The sequence below is a fragment of the Leucopleurus acutus genome (genome assembly GCF_964270905.1).
Source record: "Leucopleurus acutus genome assembly, chromosome: 10".
NCBI lineage: Eukaryota > Metazoa > Chordata > Mammalia > Artiodactyla > Delphinidae > Leucopleurus > Leucopleurus acutus.
Window position 1 is genome coordinate 18,430,278 of NC_139153.1, and position 17,772 is coordinate 18,448,049.

Sequence of the window (17,772 nt, forward strand, 5' to 3'; positions counted from 1 at the left end):
TGTGTGAACTTTATCTAAATTTCCAGGATACACATATTAGCTAAAATTAGACTTCTGAGGATTTCTTGTTGGGGAACTGCACAAAAAGAAACCAGATAACATTGAAAGAAGACTAATGCTGCTATGTATTATCATGCTCTAGTCAGCTCTGATTACAGCAGGATGTTATTGGCACTTAAGTCACTTGATGAAATAGAATAGAAACCTAAGAAATGATTCTGGACAATATCCATCTGTGCTGTGCATTAAAGAATGCTTTTTAAGTCAGTGTGGAAGGATGACTTTGGGGTAAACAAATGCCAAAATACCATCAGGAAGAAATAAAAAGTTGAATATAAACAATAAACCATAAAAGAGCTGAAAGAACACAGAAGTAAATAGTTTTATGAATTTAGTTTGGAGACAGCTTTAGTGAGCATAGCCAAAGTCATTGTTGTTTATAACGCCAGCAAATTGGATGTAACTGAATTACCTAATCATTGAGATCAGATAAATTGTGGTACCTCAATTCAATACAATGTAATTCACATAGAAAGGTTATTCATGACAACATTAATTTAAAAATAAGCTATCAAGGGACTTCCCTGGCTGTCCAGTGGTTAGGACTTCACCTTCTAATGCAGGTTCGATCCCTGGTTGGGGAGCTAAGATCCCACATGCCTGGAGCCCAAAAAACCAAAACATAAAGCAATGTTGTAACAAATTCAATAAAAGACTTTAAAGATGGTCCACATCAAAAAAAATCTTAAAAAAAATAAGCTATCAAAAAAGTAAGTACAGTTTAGTCTTATTATAAGAAAAGTCTATATATTTAGCAAAAAAGTGTAGAACATTGTCTGGTTGTCTCTGAATGGTTAATTTGTATTCTTCTTTATGTTTTTCTGTATTTTTTAATTTAAATAAACAATCTCCACAAAACTCCCAAAACTTCTGTGACACTTCTCTATACTAAGCAATCCTTACTACTTTTAAAAATTAGTGGAAGCAGCTTTATTCATAGCCAAAAAGTGGAACAAGCCAAATGTCCACTAACGGGTTAATGGATAAACAGATACGGCATATCCATACAATGGAATACTATTCAGCAACAAAAGGGAATTAACTACCGATTCATGTTACAGCGTGGATGAACCTCAAAAACATTATGCTATATGAAGGAAGCCAGGCACAAAGGACCACTTATTGTATGGTCCAATTTACCTGAAATGTCCAGAAAGGCAAATCTATAGAGAAAAAATGTAAGTTATTTGTGACCTGCAACTCAAGGCAGGAAGAAAGATTAATTGTAAATGCAGAGAGATTTTGTTGGGGGGTGGGGATGGGAATATTCTGGAACTAGATTAAGGTGATGATTGCACAGCTCAGTAGAAAAAATCGCTGACCAGTACACTTAAAAGAGAGTGAATTTTATGAAATGTAATTTATGCCTCAATAAAGTTTTTTTAAAAACTTAATGGAGAATTTGGTGAAAATTCAGAGCCTAAAAGGTTTAGAGGTTTTGTTTTGGTTTGGTTTTAACATGGAAAGAGAGGATGAGGAAAGAATGATTAGAGACTTTACAACTACAAAGGAAAGAATCTGGCATTAAACACTACAGGATCTGTCCAGATATTTACCAGATATTTAGGATGGATATACCATGGTGGTTTTATTTATTTATTTATTTATTTATTTATTTATTTATGTCTGCGTTGGGTCTTAGTTGCTGTGTGTGGGCTTTCTCTAGTCACAGTGAGCGGGGGCTACTCTTTGTTGTGGTGCACGGGCTCTAGGCGCGTGGGCTTCAGTAGTTGTGGCACACGGGCTTAGTTGCTCCGCGGCATGTGGGATCTTCCCAGACCAGGGCTCGAACCCATATCCCCTGCACTGGCAGGTGGATTCTTAACCACTGCACCACCATGGAAATCCACTGTGGTATTTTTTGATGCCAGGAGAGAAAGCTTATCTAGATTAGGCACAGAATTATGATTCTATTTCCTAAGCCAACTGTGGGGTCCTGGAGAAAAGAAACTAAGTCTTAGCCTTGAGTATTAACTTTTGCTACCAACTTGCTATGTGACCTTCCCGCAATCACTTCATTTCTCTGAGTTTCAATTTCTTTATCTTAAAAAAAAAAGTGGATTGTACTAGATGGTTTTTTTTTTTTTTTTTTTTTCGGTACGCGGGCCTCTCAGTGTTGTGGCCTCTCTCGTTGCGGAGCACAGGCTCCGGACGCGCAGGCTCAGCGGCCATCGCTCACGGGCCCAGCCGCTCCGCGGCATGTGGGATCTTCCCGGACCGGGGCACGAACCCTTGTCCCCTGCATCAGCAGGCAGACTCTCAACCACTGCGCCACCGGGGAAGCCCTAGATGGTTTTTATAGTCCTGTTCAGCTGCAGACTTACCTTCCTTGGCGTTCACCACCCTTACCGATTTGCCCCAACCTCTTTTACAATCCTAATGCTTGTTGCTTCAGTTTTTGTATCCTCCACGTAAGATAAGGTGACCTGGTTCCACCCCATTTATCTGTGATTTTTCTCCCGGAAGCCTTTGCTCAGGCCCCACACTTATCAGAAATGAGAGTTTTCTAATTGTTCCAACCCCCATGCATTTCTCTATCTCTGGATCTCTCTGACTGAATTTCTACACTGTATTGTCTTTCATTGCTATTCCATGTATCCATTGCTGCATTGCAAACCTCCCCCAGACCTACCAATGTGAAACAACAATCATTTTCTTAGGCTGACAATTTTGTGAGTTAGAAAGTAGGGCAAGCACAGCGGGGATGGCTTGTCTCTCTTCTGATGTAACTGGGGCCTCAGCTGGAGTGGCTCAGATCCTAGAGGTGGGTGGGATGGAGCCATAAGCCTAAAGCTGTGTTTCTGGCTGACAGTGAGATTCCTCTGTTCTTCTTCATGTGACATCTGCTGAGGCTTGAATGGCCAAGGTGACTTCTTCACTCTTGGGAATGGTGCCTGGGCTGGGATGGCGGAGGCAGCTAGGGCCAGCCACACAACCTCTCCACGTGGCAGGTTGGGCTTCCCCACAGCCTGGTGGTCTCAGGAGTAGCTGGATTTCTTGCACTGTGGCTGGCTTCCTTCAGAGCATGCATTTCAATAGTGCAATTGGAAGTGGCAAGGTTTTTTTATGACCTGGCTCTCAGAAGTCATGCAGTGTCACCTCTGCTGCATTCTGTTGGCTCCACAGGGCCAACCCAGATTCACTGTGCAAAGGGACCACACAAGGGTATGATTACCGGGAGGAGTGGCTCATTGTGGGAAGACACAGTTTTGGAAATTGGCTACCACAACTGCTAATCCTTCTGTGTTTTATTTTCATAGCTAAAGTCTAAATTATTTGAAGTTAGCGATGATTTCTTTCATCTTGTATTATCTCCTCTCTCTCCTCTTCCCAGATCATCAAGAACAGAAACATGAGTTTTATAGATGGTGGACTAGAGGTGGGATAAGCTCAGGGGTCCCAATCCTGGCTGTGCTACTTATAAGCCATGAGACCTGGGCAGTCATTCAACCTTGTTAAGTCCAAGTTTCCTCATCTATAAAATGAGGGTGCTGGTGATATAACGGCTGTTTCCTCCTAGAGCTGAAATAATGACATTGTTTGCAAATCACTTGGAAAAATGGCTCCTATGTAATAAGTGACCAATAAATACCAGCTATTATTGTTGATTAAATTTATACCATAAATTTATGATAACTTGGGGGCAGTATTGCCCAGAGGAAAAGGAAAGAACCCAAGTATTATTTTCCAGGGTGAAAAAAAATTCCATAAACTATGATAATGAAGGCAGCAGGCTCTGTCCCATTGGCTGGAGACGTCTGATGCCGTGAAGACATAAGTTTAAATTTTCTTATTTCTTCATGTCTCATATAAAGAAAGAAGACATCTAATTGGCTACAAATTATGACCTAAAAAATCACAATAAAAAGATTGTTAAATGCTGAAATGACCAAGAAAAACAAGTGTAAATAAACAAAACCCATAAGGAAAAAATATTGATTTGAAATGAAGGAAATGTCAAGGTAGGAGAAGAAGTGTAAATAAACTGAGGGATGAATGAACACTTAGAAACTATGCAAAAACCAGAGTGCAGAATGGAGCAAAGCCAAGGGAGAAGATTGGGAGAGGATTCAAGGCGAGGTCTTCATTATGTACTATTGACAATGACATAATTACTACCTGCATTTCAAATACTATGGCCTCTAGTTGAAAGGATTTATTCTTATTTAGGAAAAAAGTGACTAATGTGAACTCTTCTGGGAAAATAACGTAAAATCATCCAGTTACGCTGTTTCACTTTTACAGAGAAGTACTTACAGTGAGTTTACAATACACATAACCAACAGAAATTGTTTCAAATTGCAGGGGGACCTATTTTTCTCCTCCTTAGAGCTCATAGTTTTGCTTAGTACTTTCTCCAAAATACTGGTTTTCTTCTGCGTGGCTGCAATAATCAAAAGGCATTCAGGAAGAAAGAGAGTCCTGGCAACAGTTTTTTTTAAATATAGACAAAATCATGGCTTCAAGACCCCTTGGTGAAGAAATGCCAGGAAATGACACTGCAGAAAGACCAAGAAGTAGGCTGTTGAGTTAATTTTAGGAATTTCGATATTGAAAGCAAGGTGGGCATGCCACTCTATTTGGAAGAGTAGACCTGTAGCACAGACGGCATCTTAGATCGGAGCTCCTGGAAACAGACTCTGAGGAGGACCATTGAGCGAAGGTGGTTTTAGGAGGGATGCCTTGGGAGATATACCTGTAAAGAGAAAGTGACACTGGACAGAGGCCCACAGTGCCATTGCAACCAAGGCCTCTGCCAATCCTGCAGGGAGTTTTGGAGCCGGGATGGCTTTCAGAGTTGTCCCGTCTGAGGCAGCGAGCCAGACCTTTGAATCCTGCATTAGCCTTTTGGAGGTGGGTAACTTTGGACAAGGCAGTTTTCTGCAGTCAAGGGCAATGCCCTGTGAGGGACACGGCTGTGAGCCATCAGCAGCCTATATTCCCAGCATCCAGGGGTGAGTCAGCTCTTCTTATTGTTTTGTAGTCATGCACAGAATTTCTTTTATTATATATTGATTAATAACATACAGTAAGGTGCCCAATCTTAAATATGTGTGTGGCTCTATGAATTTTACATAGTATATATCCACATAATTCCCACCCAAATCAAGACATAGAGTAAATATTTCGCACCCAGCAGGCTTCCTCATGCCTTCTCCCGGTCAATAACCATCCCCACAAAAGTAATCATTATTCTCACATCTACAACCATAGATTGTTTTGCCTGTTTCTGAACTTCGTGTAAATGGAAACGTCTAGTATGAACTCTTTTGAATCTGGTCTTTTTTTTCCTGACATATAAACGTTCTTTAATAACTCTCTTATCTGAGTGATTTTATTACTTAGAAAGGCAGAGGGTATCTGTTTTTTGGATTTAAAATTTTTTTTCACTATTTTTAAAAAATTGAAGTATTGTTGATTTACAATGTTGTGTTAGTTTCAGGTGTATAGCAAAGTGATTCAAATATATACATATATTTGAACATATAGATATATTTATTATATATGCTTTTTTCAGATTCTTTTCTATTATAGGTTATTGCAAGATACTGAATATAGTTCCCTGTGCTATACAGTAGGTCCTTGTTTTTTATCTATTTTATACATAATAGTGTGTATCTGTTAATTCCAAACTCCTAATTTATCCCCCCCCCCCACTTTCCTCTTTGGTAACCCTAAGTTTGTTTTCTATATGAGTCTATTTCTGTTTTGTCAATAAGTTCATTTGTATCCGTTTTTTACATTCCATGTATAAGTGATGTCTTGTATGTGTCTTTGTCTGACTTGCTTCACTTAGTATGATAATCTCTAGGTCCATTCATGTTGCTGCAAATGGCATTGTTTCATTCTTTTTTATGGCTGAGTCATATTCCATTGTATATATACCACCTTGTCTTTTGGATCTGGTCTTTTTGACTTAACTTGCCTATGCGATTCATGCATGTTGTATATAGCTTTAGTCCACTCTTTCTTACTTCCGTTTAGCAATATTGAGTGAATATACCACAATTTGTCTATTCTACTCTTGATGGGCATTTGAATTGTATCCAGTTTGGGCTGTTATGAATAATGCATCTATGAGCATTCCTATACATGTCTCTTAATGGACGATTACCACTCATTTCTGTTATGTATCAAAAAGAGGAATTGTAGGATGCAAGGGCATACATACGTTTAGCTTTAGTAGATACTGGCAAATAATTTTTTAAGGTGGTTGTACCGATTTACAATCCCACCACAATCTTTTCTTTTCTTTTCTTTTCTTTTTTTTGGTGGTACGCAGGCCTCTCACTGTTGTGGCCTCTCCCGCTGCGGAGCACAGGGTCCGGACGCACAGGCTCAGCGGCCATGGCTCACGGGCCCAGGCGCTCCGCGGCATGTGGGATCTTCTCAGACCGGGACACAAACCCGTGTCCCCTGCATCGGCAGGTGGACGCTCAACCACTGCGCCACCAGGGAAGGCCCCACCACAATCTTTGTGCCAAAAGAGCTGGGTAGAAATCATTTGTGCGTGATGGACTAAAATCGTGTTCACTATGAATTAAGGAAAAGATTAGTTATGCTGAGGATAACAGGATTATAAGAGCTTTTAAAAAAGTAACATAAAAATTTGTGTCATGTATTCTCCATAGATATTGTAGATACTTTTCTCCAGTAGTTTTGAGGGACTGTAAGGAATGTTAAGGTGTTCCTCAAGATGTGCACATAGGTCAGGTCCCTTCAACCTATTCCCTAGAAGCAGAACCTGAGACAAAGATTCGGATGCATGGGATTTATTGTGGGGTGTTACCCAAGGGAAACCTGTAAGGGAGGAAGTGAAGGACAGGGAAAGGGGAAGTGCTGAGCAAAGATACGGGCAGGGAAAATCTACCCTTGGCCCGATCCTGTAAGGAACTCTGGAGCATAAGCCACACCGGACTCATCTGCCCTTTAAGGCAGTCTTCTGTACCCCGTACCAGTCCTCACGGTTGTGGTGGTAATTACTTCCGGGAGCCTTCCATCAATCTAGGGCAGTCATTCTCAATTGTCGACAATTTTGCCTCCTAAGAGACGTTGGGCAAAGTCTGGAGGTATTTGTGGTTCTCACCATAGCAGAGCTGCTCTTGGCATTGAGAAGTAAGAGGCCAGGGATGCTGCTGAACATTTCACAATGCACAGGTGGGCCCCCCACGGCAAAGAATTATCTGGCTCCAGATACCTGAGGTGGAGAAACGCTGGACTAGAGAAAGTCTTTGGAGAAGAGGTCATCCCCAATGTTTGCAGCCAGTGACAGATGGGCTCCCCAGTTCCATAAAGAACATCTGGGCAGGGCATCAAAATGGTACCTTCTGTAGATGTCTTTTAGATATACAACATTAAACAATGAAGGAAGTTCATGGGACTTCCCGGGAGGTCCAGTGGTTGGGACTCCAGGGTCCCACTTCACATGGTGCGGGTTCGATCACTGGTGGGGGAAGAAAAATCCCACAACGCTGCACAGGGCGGCCAAAAAAAAAAAAAAAAAACAATGAAGGAAGTTCAAAATGCAGTTTGGTTAGCATTCCCCTGTGATCTGCATTTCATCTAATGGGATGGGACTAGCATCTTGAAATATATGTTGCTAAGCCCTTAGCTACACACTGCACAAAAATGTCCGAAACAAAACAAAACAAAAATACCCTGGGATCAGCTGTAACTGTTTTAGATTTTCTTCAGAACTTTACTGAGCTTGTATGTATACAATTGGAATCAGGCTAAATCCTACCAGAAATACCCATGACTGTGCTATATTATTGCCACCACTGTGCTCTTTTAACAACTGTAATTTGAATGGGCTGACGGATTGGTGCAAGGATCAAAAATAGTTGTGCTTATAAAGGGGTTTAAAAAACTTTGGAGACATCACCAGTATTGGATTCATGGTCTGTATCCTGTTGGGACCATCCCTTAATCCTCTTTTACAATCCAGTATTTATCTGTAAGTTATCTATGAATTCATCCAAGCCCTCTTAGAATCAGTTTATAACTCAGAATTGCAAAACTTAGGATATCTAGTCCCATTGTATATAAAAAGATAATTGTTTTTCAAACTTCAAAATGTGTTATCTAGTTTGTATTCCAACTTTTGTATTTTTATTCTAGTTTTGTGATCTATGCTTATGATTTTACTACTGGTTTCATTTTTTTCCTCTCTCAAAATGAATCATCACCTTGTTAACTTCTTAAGAATTAACAATATTAACATTGATAAATAAGAAGGGTATAATTATGCTATAATATTCTTGACAAAAAAGTAGTCAAATTGAAATATTATAATGCTAAGTTAGGTGGAAAAAGTGAAAATAAGAGTATGATACCATTTTTGTTTAAAATTATTCTGTACTTTTTATGAATAGAAGATACATTTTATGAATTTTATGAATTTTAGGAATAGACTGAGTCTGAAAAGATGTATTCTAAAATAATAACAGGAGGAGGAAAACAAGATGGCGGAGTAGAAGGACGTGCTCTCGCTCCCTCTTGTGAGAACACCAGAATCACAACAAGCTGCTGGACAATCATCAACAGGAAGACACTGGAACTCAGCAAAAAGGACACCCCACATCCAAAGACAAAGGAGAAGCCACAATGAGACGGTAGCAGGGGTGCAATCACAGTAAAATCAAATCCCATAATTGGTGAGTGGGTGGGTGACTCACAGACTGGAGAACACTTATACCACAGAAGTCCACCCACTGGAGTGAAGGTTCTGAGCCCCACGTCAGGCTTCCCAACCTGAGGGTCTGGCAACAGGAGGAGGAATTCCTAGAGAATCAGACTTTGAAGCCTAGTGGGAATTGATTGACAGGACTGGGGGAAACAGAGACTCCACTCTTGGAGGGCACACACAAAGTAGCGTGCGAATCGGGACCCAGGGGAAGGAGCAGTGACCCCAGGGGAGACTGAACCAGACCTACCTGCTAGTGTTGGAGGGTCTCCTGCAGAGGCGGGGGTTGGCTCTGTTTCACCATGGGGAAATGGACACTGGCAGCAGAAGTTCTGAGAAGTACTCCTTGGTGTAAGCCCTCCCAGAGTCTGTCATTAGCCCCACCAAAGAGCCCAGGTAGGCACCAGTGTTGGGTTGCCTCAGACCAAACAACCAACAGGGAGGGAACCCAGCCCTACCCATCAACAGTCAAGTGGATTAGAGTTTTACTGAGCTCGGCCCACCAGAGCAACAGTCAGCTCTACCCACCACCAGTCCCTCCCATCAAGCCTCTTAGATAGCCTCATCCACCAGAGGGCAGACAGCAGAAGCAAGAATAACTACAATCCTGCAGCCTGGGGAACAAAAACCACATTCACAGAAAGACAGACAAGATGAAAAGGCAGAGGGCTATGTACCAGATGAAGGAAACCCAGAAAAACAACTAAGTGAAGTGGAGACAGCCAACCTTCCAGAAAAAGACTGCAGAATAGTGATAGTGAAGATGATCCAGGACCTCGGAAAAAGAATGGAGGCAAAGATCAAGAAGATGCAAGAATTGTTTAACAAAGACCTAGAAGAATTAAAGAACAAACAAACAGAGATGAACAATATGATAAATGAAATGAAAACTACACTAGAAGGAATCAATAGCAGAATAACTGAGGCAGAAGAACGGATAAGTGACCTGGAAGTCAGAATGGTGGAATTCACTGCTGCAGAACAGAATAAAGAAAAAATAAAAATAAATGAAGACAGCCTAAGAGACCTCTGGGACAACATTAAACTCAACAACATCTGCATTATAGGGGTCCCAGAAGGAGAAGAGAGAGAGAAAGGACCAGAGAAAATATTTGAAGAGATTATAGTTGAAAACTTCCCTAACATGGGAAAGGAAAGAGGCACCCAAGTCCAGGAAGCTCAGAGAGCCCCATACAGGATAAACCCAAGGAGAAACATGCCGAGACACATAGTAATCAACTTGGCAAAAATTAAAGACAAAGAAAAATTATTGAAAGCAGCAAGGGAAAAACAACAAATAACATACAAGGGAACTCCCATAAAGTTAACAGCTGATTTCTCAGCAGAAACTCTACAAGCCAGAAGGGAGTGGCATGACATATTTAAAGTGATGAAAGGGAAGAACCTACAACCAAGATTACTCTACACAGCAAGGATCTCACTGAGATCCAATAGAGAAATCAAAAGCTTTACAGACAATCAAAAGCTAAGAGAATTCAGCACCACCAAACCAGCTCTACAACAACTGCTAAAGGAACTTCTCTAAGTGAGAAACACAAGAGAAGAAAAGGAGCTACAGAAACAAACCCAAAACAATTAAGAAAATGGTCATAGGAACATACATATCAATAACTACCTTAAACGTGAATGGATGAAATGCTCCAGCCAAAAGACACAGGCTTGCTGAATGGATACAAAAACAAGACCCATATATATGCTGTCCACAAGAGACCCACTTCAGACCTAGTGACAGACTGAGAGTGAGGGGATGAAAAAAGATATTCCATGCAAATGGAAATCAAAAGAAAGCTGGAGTAGCTATACTCATATCAGATAAAATAGACTTTAAAATAAAGAATGTTACAAGAGACAAGGAAGGACACTGCATAATGATCAAGGGATCAATCCAAGAAGAAGATATAACAATTATAAATATATATGCACCCAACACAGGAGCACCTCAATATATAAGGCAACTGCTAACAGCTATAAAAGAGGAAATCGACAGTAACACAATAATAGTGGGGGACTTTAACACCTCACTTACACCAATGGACAGATCATCCAGACAGAAAATTAATAAGGAAACCGAAGCTTTAAATGACACAAAGGACCAGATACATTTAATTGACATTTATAGGACATTCCATCCAAAAACAGCAGATTACACTTTCTTCTCAAGTGAGCACAGAACATTCTCCAGGAGAGATCACATATTGGGTCACAAATCAAGCCTCAGTAAATTTAAGAATACTGAAATCATATCAAGCATCTTTTCTGACCACAACACTATGAGATTAGAAATGAATTACACAGAAAAAAACATAAAAAACACAAACACATGGAGGCTAAACAATACATCACTAAATAACCAAGAGATCCCTGAAGAAATCAAAGAGGAAATCAAAAAATTCCTAGAGATAAATGACAATGAAAACACGATGATCCAAAACCTATGGGATGCAGCAAAAGTAGTGTTAAGAGGACGTTTATAGCTATAAAAGCCTACCTCAAGAAACAAGAAAAATCTCAAGTAAACCATCTAACCTTACACCTAAAGGAACTAGAGAAAGAAGAACAAACAAAACCCAAAGTTAGCAGAAGGAGAGAAATCATAAAAATCAGAGCAGAAATAAATGAAAGAGAAACAAAGAAAACAATAGCAAAGATCAATAAAACTAAAACCTGGTTCTTTGAGAAGATAAACAAAATTGATAAACCTTTAGCCAGACTCATCAAGGAAAAGAGGGAGAGGACTCAAATCAATAGAATTAGAAATGAAAAAGGAGAAGGTACAACAGACACCGCAGAAGTACAAAGCATCCTAAGAGACTACTACAAGCAACTCTATGCCAATAAAATGGACAATCTGGAAGAAATGGACAAATTCTTAGAAAGGTATAACCTTCCAAGACTGAACCAGGAAGAAACAGAAAATATGAACAGACCAATCACAAGTAGTGAAATTGAAACTGTGATTAAAAATCTTCCAACAAACAAAAGTCCAGGACCAGATGGCTTCACAGGTGAATTTTATCAAACATTTAGAGAAGACCTAACACCTATCCTTCTCAAACTCTTCCAAAAAATTGCAGAGGAAGGAACACTCCCAAACTCATTCTATGAGGCCACCATCACCCTGATACCAAAACCAGACAAAAATACTACAAAAAAAAAAAAAAAAGAAAATTACAGACTAATATCACTGATGAATATAGATGCAAAAATCCTCAACAAAATACTAGCAAACAGAATCCAACAACACATTAAAAGGATCATACACCATGATCAAGTGGGATTTCTCCTAGGGATGCAAGGATTCTTCAATATACACAAATCAATCAATGTGATACACCATATTAACAAATTGAAGAATAAAAACCATAAGATCATCTCAATAGATGCAGAAAAAGCTTTTGACAAAATTCAACACCCATTTATGATAAAAACTCTCCAGAAAGTGGGCATAGAGGGAACCTACCTCAACATAATAAAGGCCATATACGACAAACCCACAGCAAACATCATTCTCAATGGTGAAAAACTGAAAGCATTTCCTCTAAGATCAGGAATGAGACAAGGATGTCCACTCTCACCACTATTATTCAGCATAGTTTTGGAAGTCCTAGCCACGGCAATCAGAGAAGAAAAAGAAATAAAAGGAAGACAAATTGGAAAAGAAGAAGTAAAACTGTCACTGTTTGCAGATGACATGTTACTATACATAGAATGTATAAAACTAAAAATGCCACCAGAAAACTACTAGAGCTAATCAATGAATTTGGTAAAATTGCAGGATACAAAATTAATACACAGAAATCTCTTGCATTCCTATACACTAATGATGAAAAATCTGAAACAGAAATTATGGAAACACTCCCATTTACCACTGCAACAACAAGAATAAAATACCTAGGAATAAACCTACCTAGGGAGACAAAAGACCTGTATGCAGAAAACTATAAGACACTGATGAAAGAAATTAAAGATGATACCAACAGATGGAGAGATATACCATGTTCTTGGATTGGAAGAATCAATATTGTGAAAATGACTATACTACCCAAAGCAATCTACAGATTCAATGCAATCCCTATCAAATTACCAATGGCATTTTTTAGGGAACTAGAACAAATCATGTTAAAATTTGTATGGAGACACAAAAGACCCCGAATAGCCAAAGCAGTCTTGAGGGAAAAAAACAGAGCTGGAGGAATCAGACTCCCTGACTTCAGACTATACTACAAAGCTACAGTAATCAAGACAATATGGTACTGGCACAAAAACAGAAATATAGATCAATGGAACAGGATAGAAAGCCCAGAGATAAACCCATGCACCTATGGTCCACTAATCTATGACAAAGGAGGCAGAGATATACAATGGAGAAAAGACAGTCTCTTCAATAAGTGGTGCTGGGAAAACTGGACAGCTACATGTAAAAGAATGAAATTAGTACACTCCCTAACACCATACACAAAAATAAACTCAAAATGGATTAGACACCTAAATGTAAGACCGGACACTATAAAACTTTTAGAGGAAAACATAGGAAGAACACTCTTTTTTTTTTTTTTTTTTTTGGCGGTACACGGGCCTCTCACTGTTGTGGCCTCTCCTGTTGCAGAGCACAGGCTCCGGACGCGCAGGCTCAGCGGCCATGGCTCATGGGCCCTGCTGCTCTGCGGCATGTGGGATCTTCCTGGACCAGGGCACAAACCCGTGTCCCCTGCATCGGCAGGCGGACTCTCAACCACTGCGCCACCAGGGAAGCCCGGATGAACACACTTTGACATAAATCACAGCAAGATCTTTTTTGATCCACTTCCTAGAGTAATGGAAATAAAAACAAAAATAAACAAATGGGACCTTATGAAATTTCAAAGCTTTTGCACAGCAAAGGAAACCATAAACAAGATGAAAAGACAGCCCTCAGAATGGGAGAAACTATTTGCAAACGAATCAATGGACAAAGGATTAATCTCCAAAATATATAAACAGCTCATGCAGCTCAATATTAAAGAAACAAACAAGCCAATCCAAAAATGGGCAGAAGACCTAAGTAGACATTTCTGCAAAGAAGACATACAGATGGCCAAGAAGCACATGAAAAGCTGCTCAACATCACTTATTATTAGAGAAATGCAAATCAAAACTACAATGAGGTATCACTTCACACCAGTTAGAATGGGCATCATCAGAAAATCTACAAACAACAAATGCTGGAGAGTGTGTGGAGAAAAGGGAACCCTCTCGCACTGTTGGTGGGAATGTAAATTGATACAGCCACTATGGAGAACAGTACGGAGGTTCCTTAAAAAACTAAAAATAGAATTACCATACGACCCAGCAATCCCACTACTGTGCATATACCCAGAGAAAACCATAATTCCAAAAGACACATGCACCCCAATGTTCATTGCAGCACTATTTACAATAGCCAGGTCATGGAAGCAACCTGAATGCCCATCAACTGATGAATGGATAAAGAAGTGGTGGTACATATATATGATGGAATATTACTCAGCCATGAAAAGGAACGAAATTGAGTCATTTGTTGAGACGTGGATGGATCTAGAGACTGTCATACAGAGTGAAGTAAGTCAGAAAGAGAAAAACAAATGTTGTATATTAACGCATGTATGTGGAACCTAGAAAAATGGTACAGATGAACTGGTTTGCAGGGCAGAATTTGAGATACAGATGTAGAGAAGAAACGTATGGACACCAAGGGGGGAAAACCATGGTGGGGTGGGGATGGTGGTATGCCGAATTGGGCGATTGGGACTGACATGTATACACTGATGTGTATAAAATTGATGACTAATAAGAACCTGCAGTATAAAAAAGCATACAAACAAACCAAAAAAACAACTAATACTAAATTTTTTGGGTTATTTGTATGGAAATATGTTAATATAAATTTTTCAGACATTACATGAAATTTCTAAAAATCTTATATGATCTGGTATAATGTTAGAAGTCATAATTCTAGTTATTACTTTAAAATGTATATCTCAGAAATAACTAAATTTCCTTGTCAATTGCATTATTATGAACTTTCATGAAATCGTTAACAATGGTCATTTTTAAGTTTTTTGTCATTTTCAGACAGTTCTGGGTGTACTCTGATGCTTTTGCAAAAATGTTCCTATAAAAGGGTTTCATCTTCAAGGAATTCATGGAAAAGACTCTGACAAGTACAGGTTTCTGGTAACTGACTATACTGCTGAACTGAATGAATAAGCATTTTCAGAACTCTAATGGAAAACTGATGAATTCATAGAAGTGCTAACAAAAGATCAAGACGAAAAAAAATTAATTCGATGGGACTGAGTGAACTGATGAGGATGACTATAATTTTGGTGACTTTCTGTTTGAATAAAAAGAAAAATCTCACAAGGACTCAGAGGCAAAAAATATACAAATCAATTTTCACTGCAAAGTAAAGGAGCTGTTACAGTGGAGGATTACTGCACTGAATGTCACTATTATGACATTGTATGAGTGTGTTTCGTGTTTGGTAATTGCAATCATTGTTGCTTTTGTTGTGGTCATCCATTTACAATGCTTGCTGTCAGTTTATTTATCTCTTGTGAAAATAAAATACAGAGTGTGTGTCTGAAAAAAATAAAAAATAATAAAAATGGGGAAAAAAGAAGGGAGGAATGATTTAGAAAATATTAGAACAACATAAGAAGTTTATAGAAATTTTTGTATCTGAAATGTACTGTCACCTTATTATCATAATCATTGATTAAAGGAATAAAGACGAAAAATGTGAATTAAAAAATAAATAAATAAAATAATAACAGTGGTTAAGGTGTAGTTTGCAGATTCTGTGTAAGATCCCACCATCTCCCCAAAATGGCTCAGAGAATGAACTAGAGTTATAAACAGCTTATTCAGGAAGCTATTTCCAACATAGGTTAAAAGTATGTTCTTTAAGATAACGTTGTCTTACTTGCCTAAATGCCTGCCACCTTCTGGAAGCTAGGAGCACTTCATTAAAAGACTCCTAATAGTAGCACTTTGTAATAGGGTTGAAACTGGAATTGTTTATGGAAAAAAAATTTTTTAATTTGACATTTAATCTTGAGCCTTGTGAATCACAATTAAGTTTGTTAGACCAGAAGAGGGGCTAAGTTAATATAATTGGAGATGGCAGGTTATAGGCTTGTCCTCAATAAATTGGCCACAGAAAAAACTATTTTTAAAGTAGTGAAAGGCCATCCAAAAGTAGGCCTTAAGAAAATGGAAAAAACAAACAAAAATAAATAAATACAGCAACTTCAAATGCTCAAAAATGATGAAAATTTTCACTCTTGTTTGCTTTCCCTCTAAAGCAGAGTTAAAATGAAACGTTGAAATGATGTGTTTATTTTCAAGCAACGTCTATATCTAGAAACAGGAACTCAACTGGATCTTTGAATCGATATTGATATGCCTAAAAAAGTACCCAAGAAAAATAATAAAATAATGTTGCAGACTTACATTTATAGTGTGATAATGTACCCATGTACACACAGACATAAAGTAACAGGGTGCCTAGAAATATGTACATAGAAATATAAAAAGCTCTGCAAGAGTGGCTAGATGGATTACTCTTGGGGAAGCAGAAGAAAAGACCGAAGTTGGACAGCAATCAAGGGAACTTCATCTGTAGTCTGTTTTTTAAAAAATAGAATGAGCTTCTAACTTGTGTAATTTATCACTAATTAGAAATCCAAGTAAACAAATCCCTGTTATATATATCAGTATTTTATGATATAGCAAATGCAATATATATTTCATCGAAATAAATAAATAACAGCAGCAATGTACCATATAGTCTTTCTGCGTTGCAATCTTGTGTGTGTGTGTGTGTGTGTGTGTGTGTGTTGCCAAACAAAGAGTAAAACATCCAGGAAATGCACAGCTCTACTTTGTAAAGTGCTTTCAAACAGACTTTCCTCATGCATAGCTTTTAATAATTTAAAAATATTAATGCTTGTGACCTCCAGGAATGAGGTCCCATGGTAAGTGTAAAGATTCTTTTTAGAGAAGCTAATTTGGAATGATCCAGCCAAAGGTCTATCTCAAGGGACCTTTTGAGAGCTTTACTATTTCCAAGTTTGTATCAATTTATTTTCATTATTGAGTGCCTATTATTTATAAGGCCCAATATGTTCTAAAGCAGCGAGACCTGTGCTTACAATGGGAAAAAAGTTGGGTATGTGGTAATATTAAAGGGAGTCAGCTCTATAGTATTTTAGAGCTTGGGCTCAGTAATCAGACTCACTTGGGTTTCAATTTCCATTGCACCACTCACTAGCTGTGTAATCCTGTGCAAACCATGGGGATATATAAAGCCTAGTTCACGGAGCTGTCAGAATGGGGAAATGAGATCATTATAAAGGATACTGTGCAGTGCTGGCACACAGTGAGTATTCAGTCAATTCAATTAATTCCTCTGCCACCCAAGGAATGGATGAATGTGTAGAGTGCTCTTTAAATTGTTTTACACGTAACCTCTTTGTCTTTATCAAAACTCCTAGATTTAAGCTGAATGATTTTTATTTTGAATTTTTTATTTTATTTACTCCTGTTAATATGCTTTAATGAGTCTTAATTAATTTTCAAGACTCATAAAAAATTGGAGGTTGAAAAGGCTTTTGAGGTTATCTGGTCCACTGTCCCCAGAGATGACTTTCACCCATCTTCCACTGATATTTAAACCCAGGAAATAAAAACATTTCCTGGACTATTCTAGTTACTGGTGGAATAACAGGAAATAAAATGAGAGGGAAGGAAGGCCAAGGGAATATGCACAGGACGAGGGAGACTAGTGAGAAAGGCATTGGGAGAGTATGACCAGCATAGAGTAAATAGGGGAAATACAAGGAAGAGAAGGAAAAAAGACAGAAAAGAGGACCTCGATTAAGTGTAAGGAGAAAAGTGAGAAAATGAAAGAGGGGAAAGTACAGAGGCATTGCAATTCGTCAATTGCAGGCACTAACAGTGTTTAAGAGTCAGACATTCTGGGT